This window comes from Chionomys nivalis, chromosome 5 (assembly GCF_950005125.1).
Source record: "Chionomys nivalis chromosome 5, mChiNiv1.1, whole genome shotgun sequence".
Classification (NCBI taxonomy): domain Eukaryota; kingdom Metazoa; phylum Chordata; class Mammalia; order Rodentia; family Cricetidae; genus Chionomys; species Chionomys nivalis.
This window is the reverse complement of record NC_080090.1, coordinates 86,386,676-86,399,675: the sequence shown is the minus strand read 5'-3', so window position 1 is coordinate 86,399,675 and position 13,000 is coordinate 86,386,676. Positions and strand designations below refer to the sequence as shown.

Sequence of the window (13,000 nt, the reverse complement as noted above, 5' to 3'; positions counted from 1 at the left end):
TAAGGCGTGCGTCGACAGGGGTAAACGTCCAGGTAGTGCTAAGTTAAACCACCCACTGAAAGCACTGTGCGGCTCCGCTACATGAGCTTCCTAGGGTGTTCGCATTCATTGAGTAAGAACACAAAACAGTGGCTACCAAGGACGGTGGGAGGAGCAGCGGGAGTTATTATACAGTGGGTAATGTTTCAGTTTGGGAAGATGAGGAGGCTCTGGCGGCTGGGGCAGGAGGATGAGGAGTTTCAGGTCAGCTGGGGCTACGTTGCAATACGCCATTTCAGAAAACCAACCAACCAAACTAAACTCAGGAAAGGCTGGATGGTGACGGCGATGATGTAATGATACCGAGTGTGCTTCCCAACACAGCTGTGTGCCTTAAAGTTCAGAAAATGTTAGATTATGAATATGACATTATAATTTTTTAAAAAAATCAACACAGGCTTTGCCCTGATGAAATAAAGACAGGACAAGGATATAATAAGAGATCAGTGTATCTTAAGTCAAAAAAGCCCCACAAGATGGTCAAAACCCGTCATCGTGTAAACAGTTCCTCAGTAGCGTTTAGACTCAGCATAAGGACTGTCTGGGCTCCCAGATGTATCATTAACCAATTATGTGATACCGAGAGAATCATTTTCCCCCTGGGCCTCAGTTTGCTGGGTTGAATAAAAGGGGTTGGATTAGATGACCAAAGCCTTCTAGTTAGGCCGAAGGATCTAAACACAGGATCCAGGAGTGGCACCTGGGAGCAGAGTAAAATGCAAGTCACTGCATCTCATTCTAGACTTTGAGTCAGAACCCCTGTGTGGACACAGCAGTCTGGGTCCCATAAGCTGCATTCTGTTTGAAAACCATAGGAATAAGATGTTTTGTTTTTATAACTAAAGACCTGGGTAAACAAGCTTTAGGAAAATTCTAACGAAATGCAGCCGGGTGAATAGCATTAAATGGTTTCCTTTTCAAAAGTCAGCTTTAGAGATAAAGCAGCAAATAATTTAAAAACGTAATTAATAAACACAAATGACTGCTGTCCTTAGATGTTATGGCCTGCCTCCTGCTGCTCTAACCCTGTGACCATTGCTCAAAACATTTTGAAATTTTATTTACAACTTATAGCCTCATTTGTTTGGAACTAAGTCCCTTCATTTGGCTTGATACACTGACTCAATTAGCAGCTTCTAAAAACCAAATCTCCCCTCCAGGGTCCTCCTGAGGTTAATCAAAGACACACGAGGACTAGTGTGGCTGAGCGGTTCATCTAAATCTAACACAAGAGGAAAGAGAAGTTTACTTCCTAAAAACCTGCTTATGGACCTGGGAACGGGAACAGGACCAGACGAAATCCCCACCCACCAGGCTGTGATGTCAAATCAGAAGATGAAGCTCCCAGTCTGGCTACTTTCTTTGTAAACAAGGCTCTTTTGAATTTACTGAATATTTTGGCACCAGCTTTGGTCAATTCTTTCTCCTTTAGTGGGTTGAAAACTATTTCTAGCAACCCACATAACCCAGCTAGGACAGAGGGTGGAGGATTCTTTATCCACCCAGCCATACAGAGCTTCTGGTCTTTGGTCTTTACCCGCAGATGGTGCCTGGGGAGAAAAAGAGCGGGGAGGCTCCAGAGCTTCTTGCCTGGCTCTGGCTGGCAGGCTTCCTGCTTGTTACCTTGGCATGTAAGATCTTCATGTGGCAACACACGGGGACTTTTTTATAATCCTACCCTCACTGCTCCTACCGCCTTTGAAGTCACCTCCCACAGCATCCTCACAGGTGACTCCACGCATCGGTGAGTCATGTATTGCCCTCTTATTTTCTGTCATAGAATGACCCTGGGAAACCAAGGACTGGAATGTGACTCTCTTTATTTTTCATACCACCAACCAAAGTGGCAGACACTGTAAGGACACTCATCCGTTGTGCTGATGAGGAGGACAAAGCTCATCTTCATGCATATTTCCTGTGTGCTGGGCACATAGGTGAGGGCCCTCCTCAGTGCGCCATCTCAGTTAACTGAGTATCAGTACTATGCAAGACTAATTCCCCCAAACCATGGTTCCAAAAGGTCAAATAAAGAGCCTATTCCAGGCCAAGGGAAGGAGTTCAGGGCAAACACTGAACACTGACTACCCCGCTCCCATAGTCAAAGGCTAGACCAGTGCCTAGATTCTGCCTGATGTTCCTTCTCCACCCTACTGCCATTTTGCTCACCTCCCTGCCTAATCTTCCGAAGGTGAGGACAGGATGGAGCTCAATACACATGGGTAGGTAATGTATGCCTGTCACTTCAACATTTAGGAGGCTGAAGCAGGAGAATGCTAAGTTTCTAAGCATGCCTGGACCACAGAGAAAGACTGCCTCAAAACAAGCAAGACCAAAAATCTACAAGGTTGAACGTGATTTTAAGAACCACCCACGAGCTCAATGGGCATGGAAAATGGGAGCTGACAGATAAAGCAGGTAGGGCCTTAAGTGGCATAGGCCTCCCTCATCCTCAGGCCAACTGCCTATCATTCCAGGTCATGCTACACGTGGGTGTTACCCTTTGGTCCCAATGTTCTTAGAACACAGTGCTGACTGGAGCCCAGCGCCATCTACCACCCCTGAAGCGCCCGGAAGTGACACGGTGAAGGAGCCACATCGATACCGCCGTACAGAAGAAAAGCTGTCTCTCTGCTACCAAGCCCTGATTGCAATTCAAACCAAGCTTACTGTTTCCAGGGAGGCGCAACAGGATCCTAAGGTGCTAGGGCACTGCAGCCATGCTTGCTGCCAAGCTCTCCTGGACCCTAAAGTAGCAAGGCATCAGGACTCCAGGTTCAGCTCCTAGCTCTTCCAGAACTTGGTCCTCGGGTCCTTCATCCTTAGAATGAGGTTCCAGTATGGCTTCTGGAAAGCCTCTTCAGTGCTCAGATCCATAGCCCTGGAACCAGGTTGCAGAAGCTGCAGTGCCAGACACACGCCGACACTGGCCAGTCTATCCGCAGTGGAGAAATGATGGCGATAGGACCTTATCCCAGTCAGCTCCCTGGAAGCCTGACCCTGCCCTCCCACCACCCCCACCAACCACAGCAAGCTCTGATATCTAGCAGGGAAAATGCCGACCTCTGACCTGACAGGTTCCCAACTAAACAAAGAACTGCAAGCTGGAGGCGAGAGCCATCCTCCTGAGGGCTGGGCCATCCTCCACCTGCCAGCTGACTCCTGTGCACACAGATGCCCCACATCCCAGCTGTAGAGGCCCGTGGGAGGAGGTTCGGTGCTCCCCAGAGGGGCCATCATGCTAACATAACTTCAAAGGGACGTAAATGACTGGGAAGGGGCCAGAGAGCAGAGTTCATGGGTCACCTCGCCAGTGCAGTCCCAGCCCCATACAGCCTGTCACTCAAATGCAGGCGTTCAGAGTCCTCAACCTCTTTACCTTGTTCCAGCCAAGCTCAGTCTCCATCTGGGCCAGGCAGATCTGTTCCCCGGTACGCACAAGGGCTTGCAAGACGCATGTGGCTCCTCAACGTCTGCATAAGCCAAGGTCCCCTATGTACACTGCCCAGAACGCTTCCTGTCTTGTACTAAACTGCTCAAGATCTGCTTTCCAGAAAAGCCTCTGGTGGCTGTCTCCAGTGCATCCCGTCTCAAGCTCTTAAATGTGCCAGTTTTCAACCTGGACTGATGTGCGGATACCACCGAAGGAACAAAGCTCTCTTAAACCCTGTGATCACCTCAGGGAGCCCCACCTCCCCCCCCACCAGGGGTCTACATAATGCAATATGAGTGACATTATCTTTAACCTGAGTCTCTTTTCATGAAAAAACATCTTTCAGTTGCAGATTCGAATTGCAAATGAGAAGTATTACCTTTATTATTGGGAAAACAATAGAAAACCATATTGCAAACCTTCTCCTGGAATTCGATGAACATGCACTGAGCTACAGTTTGTCACTCATTCATTATTTACTGAGTAGCTCCCGTGTGCCAGGCAGAGGCCTTGGCAATGAGATCCAGGGGCAAGCAAGACATTACCTCAGGACCAGGGAACTTATGTTTTGAGTGGGTGTAATAGGCAATAAACCAGCGATACATAAACAACCCAAGTACAGGTAACAGGAATATTAAGCTGGAAGAGACCAGAAATGCGAGGAGGGAGGAAGGAAGAACTGTCTTTACAGGAAGTGATTGAGAAAGATAACCAAGCAGAGATCTGTCTAAAGTAAAGGCTGAGAGGCAATGGGAAGATAGATCATGGCAGAGTAGCAAAGAAAAACCCCAGGGCAGACATCAGCCCGAAGACCAGTGTGGTGTGCAGAATGAGGCCGATGGGGAGAGATGAGTGGGGTGGGCCAGGTCACGTGGCCATGGCGATGAGTCTGATCACCCTGCTGAGGCACGAAGGGACATCACTGGGGTTCCAAATACGAGGGGAGAAACTCATCCTGTGACTTGTGAAAACGAAGAAGATGGAGTTTACTCAGGACCGCTAAGATGAGAAGACAGATCACTGCGGCAGGATGGTGCGGTAGGGGAGAGACTGGGCTCCTTTCTAATAGAGCTTGGACAGTGGTGGGAGGGGCTGTGCATGGGGATTGCCAAAAGAAAGCTTGAGCTAGACTGACCTAGTAAGATTCGTGCCGCAGACAGGCCAGGGAGAACAGACATTACTTCGGAGACGATGGACACGGAGGACCCGGTCAGGTAATAAGCAAGGTGGTCAGATACTGAAATGGAGGGTTCTTACAAATAACTCAGCAGGACCCATGCTAAAACAGAATTTTCCAAAGAAATACACAGGTAGGCCTGGGAAGAGGCCCAGGAATCTGACTAAGGTCTGATACAGCAAAGAGACTTTAGAGGGAGGAGGGAGGAGGCTGTGATTGGATACAATCCTGCTACGTGGCCTTGTGTTATTGGTCCTTCTACCTCAACTTCCCGGGGTGCGGAGATTACAAACTTGAGCAACCACACCCAGCAAATAAAGAATCTTTATTCCACACAGAGAAGCCATCTGTTTCTCCGCCTCTTGTTGTCTACTCTCCCACGTATTTTACTCAAGTGTCCCTGGTTGAGCCATTAGAGAGGGAGTTTGCTGTGGGCCAGATCTGTGTCCCTTCTATGGGCACTCCCCGATGAAACGAACTGTACCTCCCCTAGCTTCCAAGACAGAGTCCCACTCACAGAAAGCTAACTGTGTCCCTCAGTTCAGGGACGCACTCCAGGGAACACTGTCTCAGCTCTGTCGCCTCCACAACCAGAAAGGCAGAGTGGTCACTGATGGACAGGTCTCCCTAACCTGGCAGCCCACTTCTGCTCAGGCACACACCCTCATGGGTGGCTTGGCCGTGGGTTAGGCTCCGGGGGGCTAAGGTGGTGCGCAGGCAAAGCCAGCCCCTGCCTCTGTGAAGTTGTACTTCTGCAGCCACAACAGCTTGCCTGGCTTCCACCACAGCCATGCTGCCATAGCCCCAGGAAAGCCTCAGTTGCCTGTATCCATAGCAACCAACATTTGTGAGCTACAGCCCCAGGAGGGAGGGCAGGAGGGCTGCTGCTCTGGAGTTAGCTTATGTTGTAAGGAGACATAATTTCTCAGGCCAGTAGGAAAGCCTGTGATTCTTAAAAGAGATGCCCTCTTCCCCTTTTTAGCTACTTCCTCTCCCAGTAGCAAGGATCACGTGGGCATGATGGGTATGTGGGTTCAAACCTCCTCCTAAGTGCTTTTTGAAGGTGAGCCTCTTGCTTGTTCAACCCTTGGGAACTCTGGGAAAGGGAAGACAACTAGGAAAACTACAGAAATCCGAATCACACAGCTGGAAGGATCTGGAAAGGAGCTGCTACCCTATCCCGGAGTCAGAGGCTAGCTCAGCCTATCAGTGAAGGAGCTCAAGCCTTTGCTTGCAAAAGTAAGTGCTAAAATGAGACAAAGCAAATGAAGATACCAAAGAACAAACAAAACACCACGCTCTTCCACTGTTAGAGATTCCAGCTATTCCTAGGACTCCCACTGTGACGGTTCACCCCATTCTCACCCCTAGGCCTTGCAGCAGCACCCTAAGTTTAACCTTGTGCTCTCCCCCTTGAAAGCTTAGGTTTAAATGAGGGCAGGAAAGTAGCTGCCTGCAACAACTGGAAAGAAGGCCCAGAGGTTTTGGTTTGATCATTTACTTCTGCATCTGCCAGAGAAGCTGAGTCTGTCTTCTGTCCCTAAGAAAGACACTGAAACTCAGAAGGTAAGCCTCAGGCAAAACTGGGCACACGCTCCCAGTTTCTCACCCCCGCCACCACTCTAAACCAGCTGATCTCAGGACAGAAACTGCCCCTGCTTTGCCCCTCTCACTCTCTCTATCCTCACTAGTCACCTTGGACAAAAGCTAAACCTTCTTTTAAATAAACCGGAGCAAACCCGTAAAGCCAGTTAGATTCCCTCCTCTTCACCTGTTTCAGGCACTGGTCTCCATTCTTTCCCTCTCCCCAAAGAACTACTCTGTTTTCTAAATAAGAATAAGCACCTCGGTCTTTATTTGGTCAAGAAATATGTGTCATTTGGCTGTTCTCCGACTCCGCAAGAGCATACACATCTGGTGGGGGCTTGCGGAATCACATTCCCGCCACTTGACGTGCCTGTCACCTCTCCTCTCCTTCTCATCTTCCCTTCGCTGTACCTCAGACCTGCATTGCATATGGGGAGGAAGAAGCCACCATCCCCGTTCTCTCTGAAGGAGCCAAGAGCACCCTGAGCCTGTTCTTCCTGTGAATGGACTTTGCTATCTTACCAACTGCTGGGATCGGGTAGGGTGAATAGAAACGGTTGCGGTCAGACGTCTGCAACATCCCATCACACAAAAACATTGCTATTAGGCATTCATTCCGTGGACCATAGACTTTCTGAGAAGGGATTACTGACTTGTATTCTCAGCTTTCTGTCACTACTTGGCACACTGTCGATACTTTCAGGTTTTTTTCCTCTATTTTATCAAATTAGTATAGATGGGTGTGGAGGCTTACCCCTGTAATCCCAACACTCAGGAAGCTGAGAATCTCAAGCATGAGACAAGTTTGGGTCACACGGCAAGGCCTGATATCAAAAACAAACAAATATATTTTTGCTGAGTATAGCTGAAGAGGCCACGTGCTGGCTTCCTGCTGGTCCAACCATCTTTTGCCATAAAACCAGTGGCTCCACCATATTCCCGTAGAGTGAAGGTTGTCCTCATTTGAACTCTTCCCACTCAAAAGAATCTCCAATAAAATCTATCTACAGGGAGAGAATGCTTTAAAGAAGGGAATCGTCTCTGCAAACCAGCCCAGCAGGGCCGGCTGGCCTCTCAGATCTGCTCCCCACCCCAGCCTCCTGGACAGTGGTCAAGAACCGGGCGAAAGATGCAGGGACTCTGGCCTGGAGCAATCAACACTCTGCCAGCTGGGGAGGGTTTTGCTCCAGGATACCCAGATTTGTCCATTTTCCTGCTCTAATCCAGAAAACACCAACTGCTACCCCATGATTTGGGACCCCAGATCAAAGAAGAGACTCAGAGAGGAAAGGAGATGGGCCAAGCAGAGATTACTGTTGGCACCAGGTGTTGGACACATGAGGATTCAGGGTTCTGTCTCCCTACTTTATATATTATAAAACAAAACCAATCCTTAACTGTAAGTCTATATTTCACAAGAAGTAGGACAAGGAAGCCCCATAAGTTTTTTTTTTCAAGTCATAGAGTTGAGTTCCTATCCGAAAAGAGAAGCTCAGGAAATTTCCCTGGTTCACTTGCCTTGGGAACCCAGGGAGTTACTTAGGAATGCGGAGGAAGAATGTCAGCCTGTGTGAACTGGAGCTCTGAGACTCTCCTCAGATCTGCTGGTGAGACCCAGGCTCCCACCCTACGTCACAAAACCACCATATGAAAGATGGCACTCGTAGGACTGTGCCGTCACTGCTAGTAACTGCAGGGGACGCTTGATGACGTATAGGCTCATTTCCTTTCCAGATGAACTAATGATGGTCTCTCATAGTCTTATTTGTAATCACACCCCAGAAGTCAGTTGGTAGCCAAGACAACGGAGAAGGAAGCTTCTAGAAAAAGAATCACAGAGCCCCATTGCCTAAAAACCAGAGTCCCCTTTATCCACTAAGGCTGATAAATCTATCGCAGATATCTGCTGGAGGCACTGGCCAGAGGCACAAGCAGGTGTGGGCATGGACGCACAGCGCTCAAGGCCATTGAGTTCCCAAAGACTGAAACAGAAGGAGATGCCAAGAGGGAGCTGAACATCGGTGGCTGCAGTGACCTGAACAGATACATGTCCGCCGATGTCCGCCAATGTCTGCCGGAGCAGCAGATTTCCGAAAGCAACTTAGCCGTCTGTCCACCAACAGATGGAAAACCAAGAGTGACATGCACATTGTTGTGGTCGGGTATTAAATGTCCTCCATCGGTGCACATGGAGGGTGTTTTGTCCCCAGAAGGAAGCACTATTTTAGGAAGTGAGAAACTTCAGGAGCTGGAGAAAGCATGAGACTGTGGGGTGTGCCCTTGAAGAGTCCACCAGCACCTACTTTCTCCCCACCTCCCCGCGGTTTCCTGGCTACTGTGATGCTCTTGGTGGCTTTGCTTCACCACATCTCGCCTGCAGTGATGGACTGAGGCCTCTGAAAATGAGAGCTATTCCTTCCTTCCTTAAGTGGCTTCTCTTGGGGCGTTTGTCAGACCAGAAAGAACAGCACAGAGATGCAAGGCAGTGCTAGCGCGCTTTAGAAAGAGTTCTAACACTAGCTGAAACGTGACGGAGCTGAACACGATGTGAAGGGAAACGGAGGAAGAAGAAAGAAAGTCACAGAACTGAAGTGACAAAGGATTTACCCATAGGTCTGCTTAGAGACGTTAAATCACACAAAATAGAGCTTAGCTAAGGGCATGCCGCTTCCAGAACACCCCAAAAGGTAACTGGTATGCTAGGTATGGTTGTTAGGAATAAGCAAAATTTATCAACGCTAGGATGTAAATGTTTGACCATCAAGATTGACCAATAATTAGGCCCATCTGCAAAGAACATACTTCTAGCAGGAAGTTCAAGATAGCAGCACAGGGGCACAGCCACTGGTAAGTCCTGGCCTGCCACAAAGGTCTCAGCTCTCTTCTTGAGAAAAGCAAAATTCTGCCAATGGGCAAGATGACCCCAGGTGATAATTATTCTGAAAGAACAGCACCAGTGTGTTTAAGAAATAATTCTGGCAATATTTTTGCTGTGTAAATCTCCTGTCTAACCAAGAGGCCAAACTCGGAGTCTCCTGTCTCCGTTTAAGCTGTTTAAAGTGTGACCTGGGGTTGGGACCTAAGAGATGTAAGGGCGGCAGCAGATGTGAATGCATAAGCCTAACTGTATATAAGTTAGCAAAATCTCCTACTCAAGGCCGCCTCCCGTCTGAGCCTCAGCCAGAGCTGCATATGCTCTGTTAAAGAGCCTTTTCTTGATTTATCTGTCATTGTGCAGAGTGATTTCTCACTGGAAAGAATATTATTTCTTTTTTTAAAATTTATTAAAAATTTCCACCTCCTCCCATTTCCCTTCCCCCCCTCCCCCTCCCTCGCCAGTCCTAAGAGCAGTCAGGTTTCCCTGCCCTGTGGGAAGTCCAAGGTCCTCCCTTCTCCATCCAGGTCTAGGAAGGTGAACATCCAAACAGACTAGGCTCCCACAAAGCCAATACATGTATTAGAATCAAAACCCAGTGCCATTGTCCTTGGCTTCTTAGTCAGCCCTCATTGTCAGCCACACTCAGAGAGTCCGGTTTGATCACATGCTCCTTCAGTCCCAGTCCAGCTGGCCTTGGTAAGCTCCCATTAGATCAGTCCCACCTTCTCAGTGGGAGGACAAACCCCTCGCGGTCCTCACTTCTTTGCTCATGTTCTCCCTCCTTCGGCTCTTCATCTGGACCTTGGGAGCTCAGTCCAGTGCTCCAATGTGGGCCTCTATCTCTATCTCCATCCATCGCCAGATGAGGGTTCCATCTGGATGGAATTCCTCAGCCAAGGATATTATTTGTATAACAAAATAAGCCAAATGCAAAAGGACAAATATTGTCTGACTGTGTTTATCTAAGAGTTCCTGATATTAATTAATTAATTTTATTCACAGAGGCAGAATGAAGAATGGTGGTTACCAGGAGATGGAAGGAAGGAAAACAGTTAATGTCTGATGAGCCTGGTTTCAACTCGGGAGTGAGACAGTGAGAGACAGGGAAAATTTAAAAAACACAGGAAGAGAAGAAGCACTTTACTGTTAGATCCCCTGAGCAGTCAGAACTTCAGCCTAACTGATAAGGCCCGGGATTACGTGCAGAGACAAGCTGTCCGAGAGACAGCTCAAGGATATTAAAAACAACTAACTATGCCTAGTCAAGTCAAGGCACTTCTCTCTCTTCCCTACAGCTAAACAATGTGTCTCATAAAACCACCTTACACTGCATGTATAAAAGGAAGTCACTAAAGAAAAATGGGTATGCCAGCTCTTACTTAATTTTAAAATTCTATTTCAGTTTTACACTTTGACCTTTAAACTTTCTTATAAATTATATCCTTTAAGTGTTAATGTAACTTAGTAAGCCACAGAATTACACACACACACACACACACACACACACACACACACAAGTCCTCTCTCTCAGGAAGCTGACCCCCATGTTTGGGGTGCGCTGACTTTTCTTATTCTAATCTCTAATGACTTAATGCACTCACTTTGCTCCACTGCTGATCCTAAAGATATTTCCAGACACTGATGTGACTTTACCTGAGATGAGGTCTCTAAGAGGAAAAAGAAGTAACACAAAGAACTGTCTTTTTTATTGGACACTGAATCCATTTATATGAAAGAAACAAATCTTCAGTAACAAAGCCATCAGAGTTTATCTGGGGCCAGAAACTGTGGAAAGGAAAACTGACTGCTCGTGGGATGGGGGCACTAGACACTCTGTTTTCACTCGGATGATGGGCACTTCAGCTTGATATATGTGTGTGTACACACACACACATACATACATACATACATACATACATACATACATATATATATATCAAGTCTACCTGACTCCTCATCTATAAAATAAGGACTATGGTATCTACCTCACCAGGCTGCTGAAAGGACTACTGGAGAATATATATTTGATATATATTTATATATGTCAAAGCTCACCTACTGTGATCTTAACAAACTCACATTTTCCTGAGAGTTACTGTACTGACTTTGAAAGTGAAGAGAAGGGTGTAGCTGAGAGAAAGAGGGAGTGCTTAGCTTCTGAGAGGCTCCAACACCACAGAGTCAACAACAAAACAACAACCACAACAACTGAAGTACACCAGGCGTGTGCTTAGCCAGTCCATTATCAGTCTTTGACCTCACAGCAGCTACAGTAGGGGAGCTGAGGGGTGTGTGGAGGGATGAGCTAGCACCCTGGTGTCCCGACCCACTGTAGGCCAAAGCCTTCAGCCACTCAGGCTTGCACAAGTTCCTGACCCTGTGGCCTCTTGGATAATCTGCAAGCATTTTGCTGAATGCTTCCTCACAGCCTATTTTTGAAGAAAGAAATACCTTATCTGTTAATACTGTATTTGTCTTATTCAGCCACTTCTAGATTCCCGTCTCTGGCCTCAATCAGTTTCCTGCCCAACCCCATCCCCAGCAACCGCTTACTGAGAGGCTAACAGTCTTTCCTCCCCATCCTTGTCTGACCTTAAGACTTCCGGGGACCCTGGAAAGCTCCGTCCTCCCCTCCGTCTTCAGGCCAGTCTGTGTGAGAGAGGGACCTGTGGCCATGGGTTTAGGAGTCTGGAGGAAGGACCACAGCAAAAGGCTTGGATTTGCTCACTTAGAAACCCAGCGCCTGTGTAACAGAAATTCAGATGTGTTGATATTAATCTTCTTTAATCCACACCTTCTAGAGGCCCAGTGGTTCCCAGGGAAACGCAAAGACCCATGCGTAAGTCCTTGCTCTCCCACCTAATCACTGTGTGGCAGGCCGCAGGCAAGTCAGCCAGTCTACCTGTCTCCTCGTCTATAAATTAAGGACTGTGGCATCTACCTCACCCGGCTGCTGACAGGACTACTGGAGAAGGTATATCGAAAAAAATACAGCAGTGGAAATTTCCTTGACCAGCGTGAGGGACACACACTGTGTTCATGCCGGAAATCTCCCAGACCAGCTGAGTTCACACCAGCGCGCAGATGTGGGTCCTCACAAATTTTAAAAGTTGAGACAAGATCTTTTGAGGGATGGAAAGGATGCTTGAGTCTCAGGGAAGTGCACACTGGGGTGAGGGTCAAACCAGGTGGGAGGCTGCAGAAGAAAGGGAGAAGAGAGGGTATAGGGCTGAGAAGGACAGGAGGTGGGGCAGGTGCCATCAGGACAAGAACCAGGGGGTGGGGGGGGAGGATCCATCCAGAATGACTGCTCGAGGTGGGGCCCCAGGCAGCCTGCCATAGCACAAAAAGGGTATGGAATAAAGCCAGGTCCCCAGGCAGTGGAGACTGCTGAGCTGTGAGGAAGACAGGGGAAGTCAGAACTGGCACCAAAGGCAAGAGAGCTCACCTCCAGAGACCCCAAATAACTGACAAGCATATGATGGAGCCAATAGTTCCCACTCTTGCCCCTCATGTCAGAGGTCACTGGGTCATTCCTCCAAGCCAGGTGCCTTCCAGGCAGCCTGTGGTTGATTGACAATGCAGGCCACATCTTCTCTAGGCAGAAACTCAGGTGGCCTGGCACATACATCAGAGAAAGAGCCTGTTCCCAGAACGGGCAGGTGCTTTCTCGGACTGTGGGGGCTGGGAGAATCGTGATTCTGTGGATGTCTCTTCCTCAGGCCCCGCGGAATTCGGGTAACGGTGTGCTGGGCCCTGCTTTGTTCTCCATGGTGAGGGAGATCCTAGGTGTCCCCATTTCCTGACACTGCCCTTGGGGAAGGATGCAAATGCCTTTAGGGAGGCTGAGCCTTCAGGCTTCAGTGAGTGACGGAAATGTTCCTCCAGG

At 48.3% G+C, this 13,000-nt stretch overlaps 1 protein-coding gene across 21 annotated transcripts in view; it reads right to left on the bottom strand.

Annotated features, from left to right (window-relative positions):
• Positions 1–13,000, bottom strand: part of Nfasc (neurofascin) — a 165,429-nt gene that overhangs the window by 118,478 nt on the left and 33,951 nt on the right. The window lies entirely within an intron of this gene.